Source organism: Passer domesticus, chromosome 8, assembly GCF_036417665.1.
Source record: "Passer domesticus isolate bPasDom1 chromosome 8, bPasDom1.hap1, whole genome shotgun sequence".
Classification (NCBI taxonomy): Eukaryota; Metazoa; Chordata; class Aves; order Passeriformes; family Passeridae; genus Passer; species Passer domesticus.
This window is the reverse complement of record NC_087481.1, coordinates 26,669,663-26,690,547: the sequence shown is the minus strand read 5'-3', so window position 1 is coordinate 26,690,547 and position 20,885 is coordinate 26,669,663. Positions and strand designations below refer to the sequence as shown.

Sequence of the window (20,885 nt, the reverse complement as noted above, 5' to 3'; positions counted from 1 at the left end):
GAGAGGAGGAAAGATTTCAATCTGCAGTCACGTGCATGTGTGTAAGCAGGTGGGTGAAGCTCAGATTAGCAAGGTATTAAGGAGAGCAAGGCAGGGATGCCAAGGAGGTGCTGCCTGAAAATAGCCCCACTCTGACCTATCTCCTCTCCCAGATGGATCAGGAGATCCATGGCCACAGAGCCAGGGCTCTGTGACTGCTGGGAAGGATGGGAGACTGCAAAAGTACTGGAAAATGCTGCTGAGGCTGAAGATAAAAGGGGAATGGCCAAGTAGATAATGAAGCAGCAGTCTGAAGTCTTGAACAGAGTCCCCTCTTTCCAGCAATACCTGCTCAGAGTTGCACCAAAAATCATAATTCTCTTCAAGACATGCATGTACAGGAAGGAGAGGAAGGCTCTTACTGCACAGTTGGTCTAGTAAAATCAGAAGCAGATGCAGGAGAGTGTGCTGCTCCTTTCCATCTCCCTGCAGCACAGCCACACAAGAGCTTGCTGGGAACCAGCCCTTCCCATAGGTAAATACTCAGGAGACACATTTCCTGGGGATGCCCAGAAGGATCCACTATGCCTGCTGCCTGTGAGTAAGCAAACAAAAAGGGGAATGACAATTCTGCTAATGTTTCTGATGAGCAGGGGCTCCTCTGAGCAGGAGGGGTGAGCCAAGATGTGCTGGTACTGCAGGAATTCATCTGGGTTTAGACTGGATGCTGGGAAGGGATTGTTCCCTGTGAGAGTGGGGAGGCCCAGGGTGCAGCAGGCTGGGACAGTGAAAGGTGTCCTTGCCCATGGCAGGGCTTGGGATGAGAGGATTTCCAAGCAGAACCATGGTGGGCTTGTGTCATCTGACAAGGAGCCCTTGGGAGCAGGACACTAGGAAAAGCCCACGGAGGCACCTGGTGACAGGCACACCTCTGTAACTCCCCAGAATTCCCTCCAGGCCTGGGAAATGCATATGGGCCTCCTGAATATCTCAGGAGTACAAAACAGATAAGGGCAACCTTGCCACAGCTGCTGCTTTACCCAGCCAGCCCACAACCAGACTTGCTCTACAGGACTGTCCTTGAGCTGTGCACTGGTATGCAACTTTTAGATTAATCTCCCAGACCTTCTAAACCTCATAAAATATGACATTTCAGTAAGAGGTTATTAAAAAAGGGAAAAAAATCTTCCTGCAAGCCACACAAGAACTGTTGAAATTACAGGTGGGAAAAATACAAGTGGTATTCTGGAAACAAGATCAAGTACTATGAGTGTTCACACCAAAACATGCTAAAGAGTCACAGAAGTTGGAGTTTGGAGGTTGTTCAGGTCTTTTTGTTTTGTTTGTGTGGTTTTAAGAGGTAAGGGTGGGGCTACTAGATATAGCACAGGATATAAATACACATGAGATTCTCTTTTAAAAGCAAATATATCATTATCTGTCCTTGGGCATTGCAAAAGCTTTTCACTGGGTCTGAAAATAACCTAAATCCACAAATATTTCATGTGGGTGAGGGGACAGAAGTACAGTGGCAGAGATCCTGCTGAAATATGCAGCTCACCCTGTGTGGCACCACAACAGCACTGACAACAAGGGTCTAATTCTAGGTTTGATTTCACATCAGCAGTGAAACAATGTGAGGTCTGGAACTTATTTGATCCTCAGACAAACTTGTGCCGGTCTGAATCAGTCTGAAATGTAATACATGCCACAAATAGGACCATGTAAATTCAGATTTAATGGGGACACAGTTGAGCTCAGCCCAGAAAAGCCAGCAGCTCCTGGACAGCACAAGGAGACCACGTTCCTGCCTGGTTTTGGGATTTCTTACCCTCCCCAAACACGATTTGCAGGAGACAGGTTGCCAGCAGCAAGGCTTCAGGCTCTCCTTCCTTTCTGGAGGAGCAAGAAGGAAGGATGAATATTCAGAAAGCTCTTGAGAAGCAGTGGAACAGCCCCTGGGGAGCAGAGCAGACACAGTGCCAGCCCAAAATTCAGGAAACCTGGAGCTCCTTAGCCCACTAAAAGCCACTTTTTGCCAAGTAACCAATTTCCTTACACTCTCCATTAAATAAAACATGAAGGGCAGGCAGAGACATAAAATATGAATGCACCCACGTCCAAAAGCAACAGGCCCTGTTATGGTAGATGCTGCATAAATCATTGAGGACAAGGGGACTTGTGTCCCCTAAGGGAGGGCACAGAATTTGGGGTCAGTCAGCAGGCAAGGGAGTTTGATATTTAAAAATGTTGCATCTATGCTCGCCTTTGTGCCTAAAAATAGAAGAACCCACTTTAGTTCATGTATTATTTAGTCAGGCCAGATGGGTGAAAGGCAGAATCAAGCCTCAAGACAAACATCAGATGATTTTGGTGTGGGCCTCCACCAAACACAGCACTTGGAATGGGATGGCACAGCACAGAACCCCAGAATGGTGTGGAACTGATAAAACCCATCCTGCCGTGGCCAGGGACACCTTCCACTATCCCAGGCTGCTCCAAATGTCCAACCTTGGACACTTCCAGGGATCCAGGGGCAGCCCCAGCTGCTCTGGGCACCCTGTGCCAGGGCCTGCCCACCCACAGGGATCCTCACTGGGAATTCAGCCAGAATGACCAAAATGCTCCTTTCTGTCTGATTTCCCTGCCTGGGGCCACAACGGTATTTATAAACTGCACTGTTGAAACTCACTGCTGTATGTTTTCCAGAGCTTTGCCACACAAACACAACATCTTTACAATTTCAAGTGTTAGCAGTTACAAGTGTTGCTCTGGCAAATTTCTCTAGGGAGGAGTAATAGCTACTTTATGGAAAACTTGCCCCCAGTCACTGCCATCTCCTTTTTCTTGAGATTTTTTATTTCAGGCAGTCGACTGACAAATAACACTGCTGCTTACAATGCACAACACCTTGCCTTTTTTGTGTTTGTACAATTTGATTGAAAAGGCACAGCAGCTTTCAGACAGCTGGTGGCAGACAACAACCTCCAAGTTCAGTCATGACAACCCTGTAGGTAGCTGAAAAACCACTTTCCACTGTGAAAATGTGACTCAAAGTATTTTTGGGCTACCTTTTTACTACTCTGTATTTACAAAGTGGACTTGAGGTGATCTTGCAGGCAGATGGATGAGCTCAGGATGAAGACTGTTCTCAGCTAAGTGAATTCTCTAGTATCAGGATGTGCAAAGCTCCAAGCCAGTGGGGCTCAGGTCTTTCAGGGACTTCACACTGCTCTTTCCTACCTTACAGGATTACAAAGCTCAGCAGGTCCCCACTGAAGATCCAGAAATTGCCAAGTCTGCCCTAACACTCAACTTGTGGACGCCTCCTCCTCTGATTATTCAAAGGTTCAACAGAACTGAAAGTAATCTTCATGCACAAAGTTATTTCTGAGTACAAATTCACAGAATCCCAGAACAGTTTGGGTTGGGAGGGACCTTAAAGCCCATGCAGTTCCACCCCCTGCCATGGGCAGGGACACCTCTCACTGTCCCAGGCTGCACCAACATGGCCTGGGACACTTCCAGGGACCCAGGGGCAGCCACACAGATTCTCTCTGCAGCTTCTGCTCCCCTGTTTTCAAAGCTATTTTTTAGGCAGACTCCCTCTCTGCTTCAAAGCTCTGCATGGCAGAGCATGGAGGCAAACTGTATTATGCAGGAATTTCACAAAATCAGGGAAATCACAAAGAAAAATCAGGAGCATTCATCTCAAACTGAGAGCTAGACAAGAACTAGCAGGAGTGTTTGCACTAGTTTTTTTCTTCCTTATTTTCCTTTCCATCTCGGTAGAGTCTGTTCTTCCTTCTCTCCTCTCCTCCATCCTTTGAGGTTCCTCCCAGCCCCACATGTCAGACCCTTTCCAGCCCAGAGGCACAATCCAGATGAAAAATCACCAGGATCAGGAGAAAGCGGAGAGGCTGCTAAAATCAGGGAAATGCCAAACCAGCACCAGAAAGAGAGGGTAGGGTATTTTAGATAACTTTGTGGGGTCTCCTCATCCTCCTCCTTGCCCAAAAGAAGGAAAATCAGTGTGAAAGGATCTCAAGAAGTGTAAATAAATGATGACCCTGTTCATCAATGAGCTCAGGCTGCAATGAAATGAAAGCCACAGCAGGCTCTGCAATCACTCACAATAAACCCCTCCAACAGGATCACTCCTGCACTGATGGCTCAATTATGCCTGGGCAGAACGTTACACAACATTAAACATTAACAAAAGTCTGAGCCTGTGTCACTTTTCTTCCAGATAAATCCAAATCACTAACCCAGTGCTCTTAAGCAAGTAACCCAGAATTACCAGATCAATTCTTTTCCCACCTTTCCCTTCACATCTGATAAAAGCCAAGCCACCACAGAGAGAGAAAAATGTTTGCAAATAGTCCCTGTGCTAAACAGTTATACTGTCATAATTTAAAATACATGTGGTTTGGGAGAGAGGTGCTGATGTAAATTTAGTAGCTCAGAAATTAAACCAGGGGCAAACTCTTCTGGGCCATGAGGCTTCACTCTCACCTCCCCAGAAGGACTTCTTCCCTCCCCTAAAATCCTGTTCCCAGCAAACAGTTGCACCACTTCTGTTCCCAGAAGCTGCAAGGAGATCCGTGAAGGCAAACACAGCAGAAAGCTGCTTTCATTTCTGACGTGGCTTGTGCAATAATTCCACTTTTCATAACTCCACCAGAACTACAGGTCCCCTCACCACCTGAATCATCTGTCCTCTCTCTGTGTGCAATTGTATTAAAATAAACTAAAGCTTCTCAAGGTTTGCCCAACAGATCACAGGATGGCAGGGTGGCTGAGGCTGAGGGAGCTGAGTGGGCAGCTGGTGTCACCTCCCTGCTCCAGCAGGGCCATCCCAGAGCACAGGGCACAGCATGGTGTGCACACAGCTCTGCCACAGCCCCAGGGAGGAGAGCCCCCAGGCTGTGTGGGCAATGTGCTCAGGGCTGGGCACTGCCCAGGGAAGAAGCTGTGCCTCCTGGGCAGGGCAGTTGCTGGGCTCAGGCCCTGCCCGTGGCTCTGGTGCCATTGCTGGGCCCCGGAGCAGAGCCTGGGCCCTGCTCTGCCCCTCCTGCAGCCAGGGACAGCCAGGCCTGAGGGCCCCTCTCAGCTGGGGCTCCTCTCCAGCCTGAGCAGCCCCGGCTCCCGCAGCCTTTCCTGGGCACCCAGAGGCTCCAGGCCCTTGCTCAGCTCCAGCAGCTCCTGGCCCTGCTGTGCTCAGCAGCCAGAGCTGGACACAGCACTGCAGAGGTGCCTGCAGGGCTGCCCCCAGGGCCACCATCCCTCCCTGAGCTGCTGCCAATGCTCTGCTGCTGCCCAGGCTGCCATTGGCCTCCTTGGGCCCAGGACACTCTGCTGGCCCGGGGACAGCTCGGTGTCCCCCAGGACACTCTGCTGGCCCGGGGACAGCTCGGTGTCCCCCAGGACACTCTGCTGGCCCGGGGACAGCTCGGTGTCCCCCAGGTCCTTCCCCACAGGGCTGCTGCAGCAGCTCCTCCCCAGCCTGTGCTGTTGGTGGGGTTGTTCTTTGCTGCTTTAAGCTCAGTACAACATCCAAACACACTGAGAGAGCTGAACAATGCCAGGATTTAGGTGGGGTGTGACTGGTTTAGAACAGACAAACCAATGTCCCCAGAGCAAAGCAGGTGGCTGAGATGAAAAGGAAAAATTTCAAAACACCAAAGGAGTTAGAAATAATATGGAAAAAACCCAGAAAGGTGGGAAGATGAAGGAACTGAAATCAAAGTTACACCAAAACTCACTTGCTCGTGGTCTTCCAACTAAATTCTTCTCATCCTTGATGCTTAATACCCAAGAATCCCAAAGCATCAGCTCCTCCAATACCAATAAATTGAAGTCAAATGTGTTCAAGTTCCTTGTTTTAAAGAATAAATCAAGTATTACAGCATCCATACTATTAGTGGTGAAAAACCTGCTTGACTGGTGAAGTGATCTTTTAAATCTACAAGGAAACAGTCCTATATCTATCACTGAGACCAATGAATTTTTACTCCTGGTTATGAAAAGCAGCCCAGTAATTCCTGAGAAATCATGCTGAAGTGTTACGAAACTTAACTGAGTAAAAATACCTGCTTGTCTTCCAGTTTCTTTTTCAGAGGTTGAAGTGTAACTTAAATTCTTAAATTCACTTTTTTTAAAGGTAGAACAATTCCAGGTAAAGGTAAACTGATACCGAATTCCACCTTGTATTCACAGCTTCTCAAAAACAATAAATGCTGTCTGTCTTCAAAGTATTTGCCCAGGAAACGTGACAGGTTTCCTGAACTAAGTGTTAGATAAACATTCTTTCACTATGATAAATAACTGCTGCAGTCCCTTCACCACATCCTTTGCAGGGAATGCTTGGTACAGGATGCATCCTGGGTTTTAGGATCTATCTAGGATATCTGAAATGCCCCTGGATATTTCTTTCTCAACACTGTACAGGCTGGGTCACTGTGTATCAGTGTGTGGCTGGGAGTGCTACAACCACAGAGCTGAACCAAGGAGAACTCTAACTGTTCTAAAGGCTGATAAAGAGGTTAAAAATTAAAGAAAGGAAATAAAAATAAATATAGATAAATAAAAAAGCAGCAGGAAACAAACTTTTCACAAAGAAAATAAATGGTTTTCCTAACTGGATTTTAGGAATTCAGTTGTTTTGGAAAGACAACAGAAAATATATCAAAAGGACCAGTGATAACCACAAGGAACAGAGATAAACACTGAAGGCTGGTGACAAAACACTGTGCAGTGAACACTTCCTAAAAGCAACTTCAAAAGTCCATGGTTTCCAAAGCAGAAGTTATTTCTCCTTGGCTTGTCTGTTGATTCTTTCTCCTGACACTTCACACACTTATTGCAAAATAAAGTCTCTTCTGAGAGTGTCATATTACACATTCACATTCAGTGAAATCACACCCTCAGTATTTTTGGGTTTTGCTTTTTTTTCCCCCCCAAGTAGAACTCTCCTCATAAAACAGTAGAATAAGAAAAATTCAAAGAGCAGAGTAAATCTCTTTAAATCTTTGTCCTTAACTCGGGCAGACTAACCCAGCTGAGCTCAGACCCAGCCTTTCCAATGGGAGCCTTCACCTGAATTCCAGTGCCTGCACACCTGGGACTGTGTCACCTGTGCCAGCAGAGCTCAACAAGCTTTTCTCAGAGGCATCCCCCTCCTGTGTCTGGGTAATTCCACGGTGGAAAACCTGCTCTTTTGCTGGTTTTATGCAGGAAAAGCTGCTCTCTTTTCCTACTTTTCTGCAGGCAAGGGGCATGAGCAAGTCCTTCCCCTTTCGGTGGCAGCAGCGAGTTGTGAGAGCAGCCCGGCTGGATGCTGAAACCATACCTCACATTTCCTAATCCGCCTTTCTATTTTTAACCAGAGTCATTTCCCCCATCTCCTCTGCCATGCAGACAGCTGCAGAAAGCAGCTGGAGACAACAGAGTGCTCCATCAGGGCAGATTTCCTGGCAAAAAACCATCCTCAGGCCAGAGGAGAGTGCAAAAAGGGACATTCCCAAGGTGTGCTCCTTCTCCTTGTCCCTTGTGGCCACAACAGCTCTGAGTGCACACAGAGTGTGGCAACCTGGTTACCCAAAGGACTGTGGCTCACCTGAACTGGCTGAGATCCCATCAGCACCTCTTGTCCCTAAAATCTCAAAGGAGAAAGGCTCCAGCAAGGATCCAGAGCATGGATCTGCTCCTGTCCAGGACAGGGAGGAGGGACCATCCCGCCCTCTGTAAGGCATCACCACCTGACACAGCACTTGGGAACATTTGCTGGGGTGTCCCCAGCACAGAGAGCTCCTTCCACAGGCTCACACCTCGTGGGGAAAGGTCTGGAGTCACCTTCTCCTCCAGGTTTGGATATCTCCTCCCCCAGGCACTTGGCGTCAGGTGTCAGACACACAGCAACCCCTGAGTTCTCTCCTCACGTGGGAGAACAGCTTTAAAAAGCTCGGCTTTAAAAAGCTAATGTGCAGCCAGGCTGTAAAGTTAACCAAGCAAAAAGGGCACTTTCCTGAGCAGCAGGAGCTTTCCCAGGCAGCTGGAAAGCCAGGCACACAGAGCACAGGCTATGCAGGGTGCTGAGCCGTGCCAAACTCGGGCACACAGCACTCGGGGCATGGGCTAGCACTGAAAGTGAGGTCCAGCTTTCTGAGCTGTGCCCTCCAATTGTACCCATTTTCTCCCTGGAGCTGCCTGAAAATGCCCTGGTAGGATCAGGCAGACCTTTGGCAGAAGACAGCCAGGCTGAGAGTTTGGCACTTAAAACAGAACCGGCTTGGGGGAGGAAAGGCACAACTCCAACACCGACTCAGGGAGCTTAGAGGAGTTTAGCTGGAAGTTTTGAGTCATGCTTTTGGACATGGGCAGCTAGAACAGCTTAAGCCCTCCTGAACCCTTTTTCTTTTGTTCAGGCAACGGCTGCAAACATCACAAATGGAGCTACTTCTGCTGTTGTCCATGTGCTACAGATTTTCCATGCCTTAAGTTACTCGCACAAAACAGACTCTCTGCCAACACGATCGATCAAAATGTAAAGTGAATGCAGACAGGACTGTACAGACTCTAAGTATTAAATGCTTCAGAGAAGCCCATCACTTACATGCCTACAGAAACAAAAGTCAACCAAAACAGAAATCTGGTGTGGAATTAAGCACAGCAAGACCCACAGCAAATCTTCCCAGCTCAAACGGATTTGAATTACAGGATGCCAGGAAACTAAGCTGCTGAGCAAAAACACTCCATCAGCCATAAACCCACGTGAAATTACATTTCATTAATGAATGACAGTGTTTACAAGTAAGTAAATGCTGTGTTTCCCCTCTGCCTTAGCTGGAGCTGCTCTCTTAGGAAAAAGACCGCAGGGTGAGCAGGTCCTCTCCCATCATTAATCCACTGGACTACAGCACTTTGTTAACAGGCACAGAAACCACAGCAGCAGCAAACACCCACGTGTGAAACCAAGATCTGCAAGTAATTTAATTTCTTACTTTCTGGAAAAGAGGAGTTTCAGGAGTAGGAAACCTCTTTAGCATCTTTTACAGGCACCAGGCCTGTGGGTTAATGATTTACTTGACAGTGCTGTTAAGCAGATTAGATAAGAGTGGTTTTGTTATGGTCTGTTTTCCTGCCTTTGTCTGTATAACCAAATCAACTGGCAAATGAAGAAGGCAGGGTATTACCTGACAGAGCAGGAAGAAATTAATGCTCCTCTCACCTTGCTCACACCATCTTGCCATAAAAACACATTTTTTATACAAACACACATGCCCATCTATACACACACAGCCTAAAAACCAACACTTGGAGTAGCTCTTCTCTGTGTGTACACTTGTGTGTTCATATACAAAAATATATGTATAAAAAACACACACAGATAAGCCACTGCAGGCAGTCTGGTTTAGTTTCTTCCCCATAAGTCAAGTAAAAAAAAAAAAAACCCTTGACTCATCACTCTAAATCTATTAGAAAGCTTCCAGATTAAAGCACTGAGTTCCAAAGAGGTTTAGGACGAGCAGCAAAGGCGGCCGTGCCCAAAACGCACAAACAGGATCACATCCCCTGGAAAGACTCCGCAGCGGATCCAGGGTGCAGCTCACAGATAAAGTTCTGTTCCCCCAGTGCCCTCCGAGAGGGTTTCTGTGTTCTCCCAGTGACTCACGGGCTGCTCACACCCAGGGCCACCCTGCTGTACAGCCGCAGCTGTGGGGCAGCGGTGACACCGTGACAGGCACAGGCACAGCCGCTCTGCGACATCACACAAAGTCTAAAACACCTTCGTGCTCCTGCTCCTCCACACGAACACCCCAAACAACTGCCCTGGGGATATGCAGCAGCAGTCAAGGGGGAGGTCAGGCATGGGGAGAGCTGCCCGAGGTGCCAAAGGGGACAGCAGATTGTCCCTGGCTTTTAGTTTGTGCGGGCAACGCCGGTGCCACGCTGTGTAACTCTGGTTATCTCCCACAGCTGTGCTGCAAACAAACCTACAAACCCAGAGACCAGGGGGAGATGGAATCTCCTGCTGTGCCCCAGCAGGAGACGAAGCTGCCTGATGGAAACGCAGCCCTGACTCAACCTGGGGGACAAGCCACCGGCAGGTCACTGCTGTCCCACATGCTGGCAGCTTGGCTGGTTTCTAGGAAAAAACACCCCAAACTAAAAACTAAGATTAAAACCAAGCAGCGAACAACAGCAAAGTAACCACAAGCTTAAGCGCCACTTTCAAAAAAGCCACCCAAGCAAAAAGCCAGGCAACTCCCCAGGGCTGTGCTGCAGACCTGACTGTAAACTCCCCAAATGCAGCCCCGGCCGCCCGGCAGCAGCCAAGCACCCCTTTACACTCAAACGGGACCATCCGCAGAGGAAAGCTACTCACTGCTGGAAACGAGGCGGCAGCAAACGCGGCTTGTCCCCTTCCAGCCGCAGCCAGGCGCGCCGCTCCCGGCAGCAGGACGGGGACACGGCGGCGGCGCGGCCACTCCCGGAGCGCGCCCGCGCCTCCTCCGCCAGCCCCGACTTCCTCCGCCTGCAAAGTTGCCTTTCAACTTCCCCCGGGCTGGGCTTCTTCAGTGCTCCTCTCCCGGCTGCTCGCTAGCCCGGCGGGAAGCGCCTGCGGGGGGAAATGGGGAGAGGTGAGCGGAGATCCAGAGGGGATGGAGCGACAGCGCTGCCGCCGCTCCTCCCGCGGGCGCGCCAGTGCGTCAGCACCGGGAGAGGAGGGGACGGAGCGCCCGCCACAGCAGGAACAGCGGCGGCAGCAGCAGCAGCAGCAGGAGGCCGGGAGTGCCAGCCCGGCCGCGGGTGGTGCAACAGTTCCCGGCAGTGCTGCTCTGCCGGCAAACAGCACCTAAAACACGAGGAAATGGGTACATCCCCCAAGCTCAGTCTGGTGATTCCTACTGCACGCGCGGAACGCCTTCATTAAGCGTCACTTCTGAAAGCTGAAAAAGTCACTGCAGGGAGGAAGGATTCCTTTTAGCAGTATATATGAGTACCAGATGTTAAGTCCTACCCTAGAAATAAAAAAAAAAAAACCTCCACCAAATAGAAAAGTCGTGTTCCATCACACTAACACGAAGCAAAACAACCAATTCCCCAAGCTTTCCATGAATTTTTTGGCTCCGTGCCACTGTTGCCACCAGCAGCAGAGTCCCTGGCCAGGCAGCATCACCACCCCCCAGGGCTGGCATCCAGCCTGTATCCCAAAGGCCACAGCAAGGACTGGAAGCACACCGGCCCTCCTGCCCGCGGATCCAGCGGGAAAGGCCGGTGAAAGCATCCCAGGTGAGAGGGAGCAGAGGATGCCTGCTGGCCGCTGCCTCAGGACAGCGGGGAGTTGCTGTAATTCCCTACAAAACCACAACACAGAGCAGGCTGAGTCATGTCGGGAAGACTGATGGGATGAGCAGCGCTGGCAGTGTTTTCCAGCAGAGCACGGACTCTCCCGAGCCTGCTGGATCCAGCAGAGACACTGTCCAGGAGTGAAGTCAGAGGCGCAGGAAGCAGCCTGCTTCCACTCCACAGATGAAATTATGTGGAAACTGAAAAATAGGCACCGGCAGTAACAAATAGCAGCATCAAGTTTTCTGAGCTCCATCCCGAGAGAGGAAGCCTGTTGCCAGGAATACTGAGGAATCTGCAGAGCCACGCTGAACAAGCACAGGGTGGAAAAAGAATTTTCAGAAGCTGCACACAGAAATCCTTCTACACTCATCCTAACATACAGAAAACAAGTATTTTAAAGGAGTAGCTGCTTTGGGGTTTTTTAACAGATCCACGCCCCTGAGCACAGCCCAGCAGTGCTTTTTCCTAACACACAGACAGCCAAGTATCCAGTGGAACAATGTGCTCATGATCAGCTCCTCCACAAAGTTTAGACACCTCAAAACAGCCCATGGTCAAGTTCAACTCAGCCCATTTTATTTAAAATCTGAGAAGACATGGAATGAGGCACCAGTGAGCTCTGGTTTTTTTGGGGTTTTTTTTCTGTTTTTTTTTTTTTTTTTTCCTTTCTTTAGTCTTAGGCAGTCTTTTAGTAACTGGGCTCTGTAACACTCAACAGATCTTATCTGCCCAACCTGGCCCCCTTTCCAGGAGGGCTTCTGGAGTGAAAACAGTAATTGCTCACTACCTAAAGATTCCTTAGCCTTAATTCGGTCGGTACCAATCCTGCAAATCCCTCCCACTGAGAATATATATAAGGAATCTACAGCTTAATTAGAAGCTGCCACAGGCCAAGGACTCCTTGTTATGCTGACGACACTCATGTCTGCTTTGGGCCCTCACACCTCTCAGGACAGCAGAAGTCACCTGGTGAGGCCAGCGGCCAAGTCAGTACCTCCCTCCAGACAATAAATATGTTCATATTTGACAGAAATGCTCTTGTGTTCCTCCAGCAGATCTTATCTCGGTGATATTTTTTCCCCCATGATCCAGGCCTGTGTGAGTTCAGTGACCTCAAGGCACGTAACAAAGGCAGCCCTGTGTTCCCACGAGTCAGGTGGGGCCAGAAGGGAGAAGAGAAGACAGCTGAACGAGTATTACAGGTAATTAAAAGTCAGCTTTGAGAACACCTTTTCAACCACGGTGCATTTAAATACTGCATGTGTCCAGACAGATACAACATAACACCCTGTAAAGCCCTAAACAAAGAAAAAGAAACACAGTGAACTCTTCCACTGGATGTGCAAAGGAGGGTGTTTTTTTCTCCTACACAGTCCAGCCAGGACATATTTAGCCTAAGGGCTGTAAGAGAGGACAGCCGAGCTGATGACATAATTTTCTTTCTATAGGACTGAATATCTGGGAGTACTGCCCTCAGTTCAGTGGCTGTTGCTGTTTCACCTCTACCTTCCCCCATCCTGCTTCAACAGGAGAGTGACAATCAGCCAGAAATGCCTGAAGAATAGAGATGGCCACAGAGATGTTTCTTCTTTCCCACCAGAACATGAGCCATGTGACACAAACCAGATTTGAGGCTGACTGCTGGCACCGAGGAGAAAGGGTTGCTACCCCAGTGCTCCAGTGCTGATTTTCTTGATCTTTCAAGCACCACATGCATTTGGAATGTCCTTCCAAAGGCCTGGGGAAAGGCCTTCCTTGTCTCGACAGCTTAAATCTGCCTAAATATCAAAACCAGTCAGCTTATGTTGAGCTCCCTTTTTCCCTACCCATCAGAAAAGAACTGTGTATTAGCAGGTGAAATCCAGCACTGAGGGTGGTAATGAAAGTCTTGAGCAAGTAAGAAGAAACTGCTCAGAATCCCAGGGTCCCTGAGGCTGGAAAATCCCTGCCAGCCCATGGAGCCCCAGCTGTGCCCAGTGCCCACCTTATCCCCAGCCCAGAGCACTGAGTGCCACCTCCAGCCCTTCCTGGCACACCTGCAGGGATGGGCACTGCAAAGCTCCCTGGGCAGCCCCTGCCAAGGCCTGAGCACCCTTTCCATGCAGAAATTCCTGCTGCTGTCCAAGCTGAGCCTCCCCTGGCCCAGCCTGAGGCCCTTTCCCCTTCTCCTGTCCCTGTTCCCTGGCAGCACAGCCCGACCCCCCCTGGCTGTCCCCTCCTGGCAGGGAGTTGTGCAGAGCCACAAGGTCCCCCCTGAGCCTCCTTTGCTCCAGGCTGAGCCCCTTTCCAGCTCCCTCAGCCCCTCCTGGGGCTCCAGCCCCTTCCCAGCTCCATTCCCTGCCCTGGCCATGCTCCAGCCCCTCCATGTCCTTCCTGGACTGGGGACCCAGAACTGGACACAGCCCTGGAGGTCCCTGAGCAGGGCCAGCCCAGCGCTGTGACTGTGTGATGTGTTCAAAGGGCTTCACACCAGCAATGTAAATTTATACATCCACCTCACAAATCCCAAAAAACCTTCAAAGCTTTTTTTTTTTGCCTGTCTGTTCAAGTAACTTGTCCAGGTCACTGACACATCAGAAAAAATGTGCTACAGGAGAATTATAAAGCTACCCTGACCTTAAAAGTGTTTGCATTAAAACACTTAGAGAAGTAATGTGAAACTTTATTATTACACATGTAATTAAATAATAATTATTATTTCATCTCTGTTACAGCATTAAAAGCCATTACAACTTCTTATGTGGAACACTGCTTTTGAAACTAAGAATATTGACATTAGTAGGGTTCTGAGAGAAACTAAAAAATATGAAACAGCAGAGTTTAAAATCTCTGAAGTGCTATCAGAACAACTTCCAGAAGCAGCAGGTGAAGTGCTTAGGTGTGTTTGCTATCACAAAGGGAGATTCCAGAGCGCTGATGTGCTCATCAGTTCCAGCAATGAAGTTTCCCGGGAGGAATGCTGTGTCATGTAACGTGTGACTCACAGAGCAACGTCCGCAGGAAACCACTCTTCTCTCCCTTCCTATAAAAAGCTCAGCCTTGCCTGCAAGTTGAACTGAGTTCCCTGAGCAGAATTCCTCCAATTTCAGCATCATGTGCACCAGCACGTATGCAAGAGCTAAGGTGTATTTTAAACCCTGGCAGCAAACCAGAATCCTCTGGAAAACAAGCTGGAAGCTCCTCCTGCTCCTGGTTGAGCAGGGACTTCAGAAACACCTCGTGCTGCTGTGTTTGGACACGTGGTTGTCCTTTGCCCTCGGAGCAGTTTAGCAACCAGTTTGGGATGCTCTGCCTGGCTGAGCTGATTCCAGGCACTCCCAGTCCACTCCAACCCTACAAATGCCCACCCATGGGGCTGCACTCACTGGGACAGCTCTGAGGCATCACACACCTCCTTGTGCACACACTGTCACCCTAAAAGGGATGTCAGGAGCAGCAGTGGGATCCCAAACCCCTAGAGCTCCACCAGGATACGGGAACTCACGGTGAAGTGTCTCCACTCTGTGCCACCCATCATCCAAGCAGCTCCTGGAGTTCTCATCTAATCTAAATGGATATAAATCCTCACTCTGCTCATCATGTCTGCTTCCCAGGTGCCCAGCCTTCTGCTCTTTTTCATTCAAGGCTGTGGTTGACCTTTAGATCCTTGGAGAAAACATGGACCTTCCCAAGGGTGGCTCTGCAGAGCTGAACATCCAGCACCTCTCCAGGAAAAACACTCTGGAATGGCAATTCTATCCAGGGCATGTGCAATCACATACCCAGGTCAAACAAAGCAAGAATTTAATACCACTGAGGTCCCTTTTGGGCCTGGAAGAGTGAAGCTTTCCATAAAAGAAGAAAAATAGAAACAAGACACCCTTTACTTGTGTAAAGGCTGTCTCACTCAACAATAAGGACGTTTTTCACAGGCAGGGTATCATTCCCACGTGACTGCATCCCACATCCAGCACTTCCAGCTTGGGAAGTGCCACTCCTATTCCCTGATCCACTTATTCTGCCCTCCCAGAAGTCTCATCACCCAGGTGTGTTAAAAACCTCCAGTTAAAAAAGCCACCGCCTCAAAATTCCAATTTGCTTCTGTCTCTTCCAAACCCAAAATTTCAACCCAGAGGCCTCTGTTACAGATAGTTTCCTCACCAAATAGTGTAATGGGACACAGATTGGTGTCCCACTGATTTTTCCATCGAAAGGGTTTGCTGTTTTTCCCACACCTTGGGATAAGGCTGCTGGTTTGTATACCAGCAGTTTGGAACTATCAAATTCTCTGGCTTCTTCAAGGCCATAGACACCATCAAGCAAAATAAACATTTCAAAACAACAAACCCCAAGCAACCAAAAATAAACCCAGCCACAACCCCAAAAACAAAGCAAGAATTAATACAGGATGATGTTTGGTGCTAAAGTTCAACAGCAGGGCTCGTGGGTGTGGAGGGGGCTTTTTCCTGTTAAAGATAAATCAACCCTGTCTCCACATCCTGAGCGTTTGCTTGCACGCCACACCGAGCACCAAGCAGTGAGAAATCCACTCCTTGGGGCTCTTCAGCAAGGTGTCTGTTCTCCCAAACACCTAACCTACACCTGCTGCTCCTGCCAGGAGCATCTCCCTCCCAGCCAGGCAGCCGACCCAGAACTGGGACACTCCACTCCAAGAGTGAGAAGATAAAACACCCATTTACCAATTCATCCCAGGATCCAGTTCCCATCTCCCTGGGGAGCTGGCAGTCAATATCCAAAGGTTAAACGGCCCTGACATCCCTACCTATCCAATACCTTTTTCATTAATAAGCAAGATGTGGATTAATACTCAAATACACCCTTGCTCTGCCCCAAGGGCAAAGGGAACAAGTCATCAGGAGCGATAAGGAGCTGTTTGTGAGGGCTGCAGGGTGTTGTATTCCCTGTATCCTGTGTCAGGGCTCTACACAGGGCTGAGCTGTGCAATTCCATCATTCCAGCTCTCATCCTCCTCCTTGTGACTTCCCCAGCCACAAGTTCACCTGGGTTCTCAGGATGACCTTAATTAAGAGCTGGCAAGAACAGATTATGCTCAGGAAGCCAGAGCCATTAATCTCAAAGGCTTAAAAGGTTTACAGGGGAAGTGTGTTTATATGTCCCCTTATCTCATCCTACAAAAAAGGGACTAGGCAGCAATGCCACCACAAGCAAAGGCTGCTTTTGGTGTCACTCAGATAAAATCTAACTGTACTTTTATCTCCACCGATGATCAAAATGCAATAAAAATTTGGCCTGCTAGACCTTATTTTTATAACCTTGACCTCTAGTCCAATTTATTCTTAAAAGATGCTCAAGCATAAGCTCTGTGTAAGCATGAAAAATAACAGCCTGGTCCTTCTACCAGGACCTTTAAAATTCTGCTTTCTGGGATGTATGTCCTAAGAAATCAGCACTCAATGAAATCCCAACTCACATTTCTCACAAGGACACTTCTACAAGCACCTGAATTATGTGTCTCTCACTACAATTCCAAACAGAAACTTGAACAGGGACCTGAAGGAACTTCATCCTCCTCCCACCAAAGCCAAGTCTCAGCATCTTTGACCACAAAAGGCACAAAATCATGGAATGGTTTGGATTGGAAGGGACCTTAAAGCTCAGCTCATTCCACCCCTGCCATGGGCAGGGACACCTTCCACTGTCCCAGGCTGCTCCAAGCCCTGTCCAGCCTGGCCTTGGGCACTGCCAGGGATCCAGGGGCAGCCACAGCTGCTCTGGGCATCCTGCTCTGTCTGGGCTTCATCATGTGCTGGAATTTGAAATGTAAGGAACTATGGGTTCGTAAATTAAAGTTTAGGATTAAATATAGGATTTGATTTGAGATCTTGGGAAAGGCTTTTGAACTGAAGTATTAGAAGTGTAAGTGTAGATTCATAGTTTAAAGTAGAAACATGTTTAATTTTTAAAAAGTTAGAGTTTTAGAATTTAAAATATTAAAAAATAAAGCAGATACAAAAGTAAATAAAGATATTAAAATATGGAACTGTAAGTTTCTGTGTTATAACATAATTAACTAAAAAAACTTACACTATAACATAAATCCCTAAGACAAAACATTTAAAAATTAAGTCAAAAACGTAAATATCCTTATTAACAATGTTTTATTAGTAAATAAGTATCCTTATTTGCAGCGTTTTATTAGTTTTTTTAAGGAGTAAACTCCTTAAAAAGTCTTGTAACTAACAGTCTTGTGACCTCCTAAACCATACTCTAACAATATGAACCAAACACACCCTTCCTACCTATAAAAAAGATTAAAAAAAAAAACCAGATAATCAAAAACAACTCAAAAGTCTCATTCAAAACTCCTTTAAAAATCCCCATAATCACACACTAACTAAACTAAACTTCTATTCCCAACACAAACATATTATGCTGCAGCATACACAGAGCAGCTAAATCAAGCCATGGCCAAATACCTTTCCCCTGGCATTCATCATGAGTATTTTGGCTGGCATTTACTGTGCTGCCACTTGCATTTCTGTTCTTGACACCAGCCACAACACACAGATCATGTTCCTGTTTTCAAACCCCACAACACCAAAAGCCCCTCTCCAGGAGCACAGACAAGGGGGTTCACTCTGCTTGGTGTTAGGGCAGGTCCAGAGGAGGCCTTGGAGATGCTCTGAGGGCTGGAGCCCCTCTGGAGCCAGGCTGGGAGGGATGGGGGTGCTCACCTGGAGAGGAGAAGGCTCCAGGGAGAGCTCAGAGCCCCTGCCAGGGCCTGAAGGGGCTCCAGGAGAGCTGGAGAGGGACTGGGGACAAGGCATGGAGGGACAGGACACAGGGAATGGCTTCCACTGCCAGAGGGCAGGGATGGATGGGACATTGGGAATTAGGAATTGTTCCCTGGCAGGGTGGGCAGGCCCTGGCACAGGGTGCCCAGAGCAGCTGTGGCTGCCCCTGGATCCCTGGAAGTGCTCAATGTTGGACATTGGGGCTTGGAGCAGCCTGGGATAGTGAAAGGTGTCCCTGCCATGGCACTGGATGAACTTTAAGGTCTCTTCCAACCCAAACCATTCCATGATTTCATGATTCTGTGATACCCTGCTGCCTCCTGGTCATTCCCAGTGGATTACCCAAGGTTATCACAGAGCTGATTCCACAGGAGTTACTTGGGGTAGGTGTGTATCTCAAACTGGGGACACCCCCATCCCTGCCATGCCCTCAGTCAAAGAAACCCCTGATATTTTTTAATGACCTATAACTACTCCCAAAGGCTGACCTCACTTGGGTGCTATTCTGCTGCACCCACGATTTCCTAGAACAAGAATAGCTCCATTTCTCCTCCATCCACACCAAAGAGCTCCAATCCAGAACATTTCCACAGAACTTCCACGTCTGTTGTGTTTCCTAAAAATCACTGTCAGAGGTTTTACCCCTGCAATTACAGGGCACAAAAATGCAGTTTGGTTAGGAGTTAAAAATATCTAATAGGGAGTAAAACAGTGAAGGTAAATACTTCAACTTTCTAGAGAGGCAGACTCGCTCTCTTGGCTGTTTATTTATGCTGGACTGTTACATTTGCGGAGGGATTGGCACTTCTGCAAAAAAAAAGCAGGGCTCAAACATGCTCAGCTTCATACTGAGCACTTCAAAACCTTTGAGTGTTACTTTCTGCTTCTTCTACAGCTCTCAAGCAGCAAATGCAGCTTCAGATGTCAGAAAACCTGGGCTTAAGCAAAAGTAATTGCTCTTATTTTGCAAACTACCCTACAAACACAACACAGACAATTCAGTTTATACCTTTATAAAACTATCACCTAAATTCCTTATTTTAGATTCAGACCGAGCACAATAATAATAGAAAGGCTTGGGAAGTTTCAGAGCCAGGGCTCTGAAGGGCTTAGAAAGCTACTGACGAGCCAAAATTCAGTTTCACTGTAAGGAAATCACTTCCACAGTGCAATCACAATATTTGGGGAGCAGGGGGCAGAAGGAAAAGCCCCTGTGCATCACCCGAGGAGGGGGGACAGCAAGGGAGCTCTGATGCTGTGCATGCAAGCAGCTGATGTAGACAAGTCTTGCTGGATTATTAAAGAGCCATTGTCCTGAGCCTGGAGGCTTTCAGCAACTCATTTCACAGCTCCTCTCTGAAAACCACCCCAGAGTTTCACGCCTCCGCCCCCCGGAATGAGAAGTTCACGGGTTTTGGGGGTGGATGTCACCGCATTAGTCAAACAGAAAAAGGCGTTTACCTTGCCAGGCTTCCTGTCCTTCCCAGGTGATCATTTCCTCTGAGTCCCCAGGCCTCCCTTCTCCCCAGCAGGAGAAGAAAGGAAAGCTTTCTCCTGCAGCTTTGAACGCTTTCTCCTGCAGCTTTGCTTTCAGTTTGCCTCAGACAGACGGAGAGATTTCTTCCAAAGTAAACACTCCTGCAACGTCACCGCGGATATAAATAGGCAGAGGAGAAGGAGGGAGAAGCACAGCCCTTCTGGAGAGACTGGAAACACGCAAGTAGGGGAGAATATCAGACAGAAATAAAGCCTTTCTTTTCCTAAAGCTACACTCACAGCCTCGACTCGGACACCACAGCCGGGCTGAACGAGCCAAGAGAAATATTGCATGCATCCAGCCAGCCAGAGAGGGAGGTTCTCACATATGCCGGGTTCTGCCAGGAGCTGTGCTATTTCTGCTGCCACCCTGCAGCTCACACACACGGCTGCACGGCCAAACAAACACCAGCAAAGCCACCTGCACCCACCCACCGAGGTGGGCACGCAGGAGAGCCTGAGGGCTCATGGGGACACTGCCCAGAGAAGCTGGGGCTGCCCCTGGATCCCTGGAAGTGTCCATGGCCAGGCTGGATGGGGCATGGAACACCCTGGGATAGTGGATCTCATCCATCTCATCTCTCTCCCCTGCCCCTGGGAGTGGATCTCATCCTTACACAGAGGCATGAACTGGTCAGGAATGTGAAGGTCTGGGCACCTCTGGCTGCACTGACCATGGAGTTCAGAGCCCTCAAAGGAATCTGGGAACACTGATCCTGCAGGTGATCCAGGAGGAATCTCAGGAACACTGATCCTTCAAGGGCAGGTGATCCAGGAGGAATCTGGGAACACTGATGGGGCAGAGGTGAGGCTAAGAGAGCCAAAACACATCTGGAACTGAATCTGGCAAGGGAAGTGATGGGTGCAAGTGAGGCCAACCTTGGGGAACTGCAGGCCCCTGAGGCCAAAGGGGAAATCCAGACAAGGAAGACTTATCCTTAGTGGAAGAGGATCAGGTTAGGCACAGTAGGCTGGACATATTCATCCCATGGGGCCTGATGGGATGGATGCACAACTGCTGAGAGAGCTGGCTGCTGTCACTGTGAGGCCACATTTGATGAACTTTGGAAACCACCTCCAGTTACCTGAAGGACAAGAGGGTGATCAGGAGTAGTCAGCCTGGACACACGAAGGGAAAAAATCCTGCTTCACCAGCCTGACCTCCTCCTAGCACGAAACAATCTCAGTGGATGAAGGGAGTGCAGAGGATGCTGTCTGCTTGGCTTTGGCAAGGCTTTCAACACTGGCTCTTCTCACACC

General features: G+C 48.6%; 1 protein-coding gene across 7 annotated transcripts in view; it reads right to left on the bottom strand.

Moving 5' to 3' along the window:
• Positions 1 to 20,885, bottom strand: part of SGMS1 (sphingomyelin synthase 1) — a 92,133-nt gene that overhangs the window by 24,880 nt on the left and 46,368 nt on the right. For 4 of the 7 annotated variants that reach the window (XM_064429910.1, XM_064429914.1, XM_064429911.1 and 1 more), the window contains one exon: positions 10,367 to 10,600. The exons of 2 other annotated variants lie outside the window; for them this stretch is intronic. The gene's annotated coding sequence lies outside the window, so the exon portion shown is untranslated. Of the gene's footprint in view, positions 1 to 10,366; positions 10,601 to 19,550; positions 19,888 to 20,885 lie in introns of those variants that run through there. One more of the 7 variants, XM_064429913.1, reaches the window with a different exon arrangement.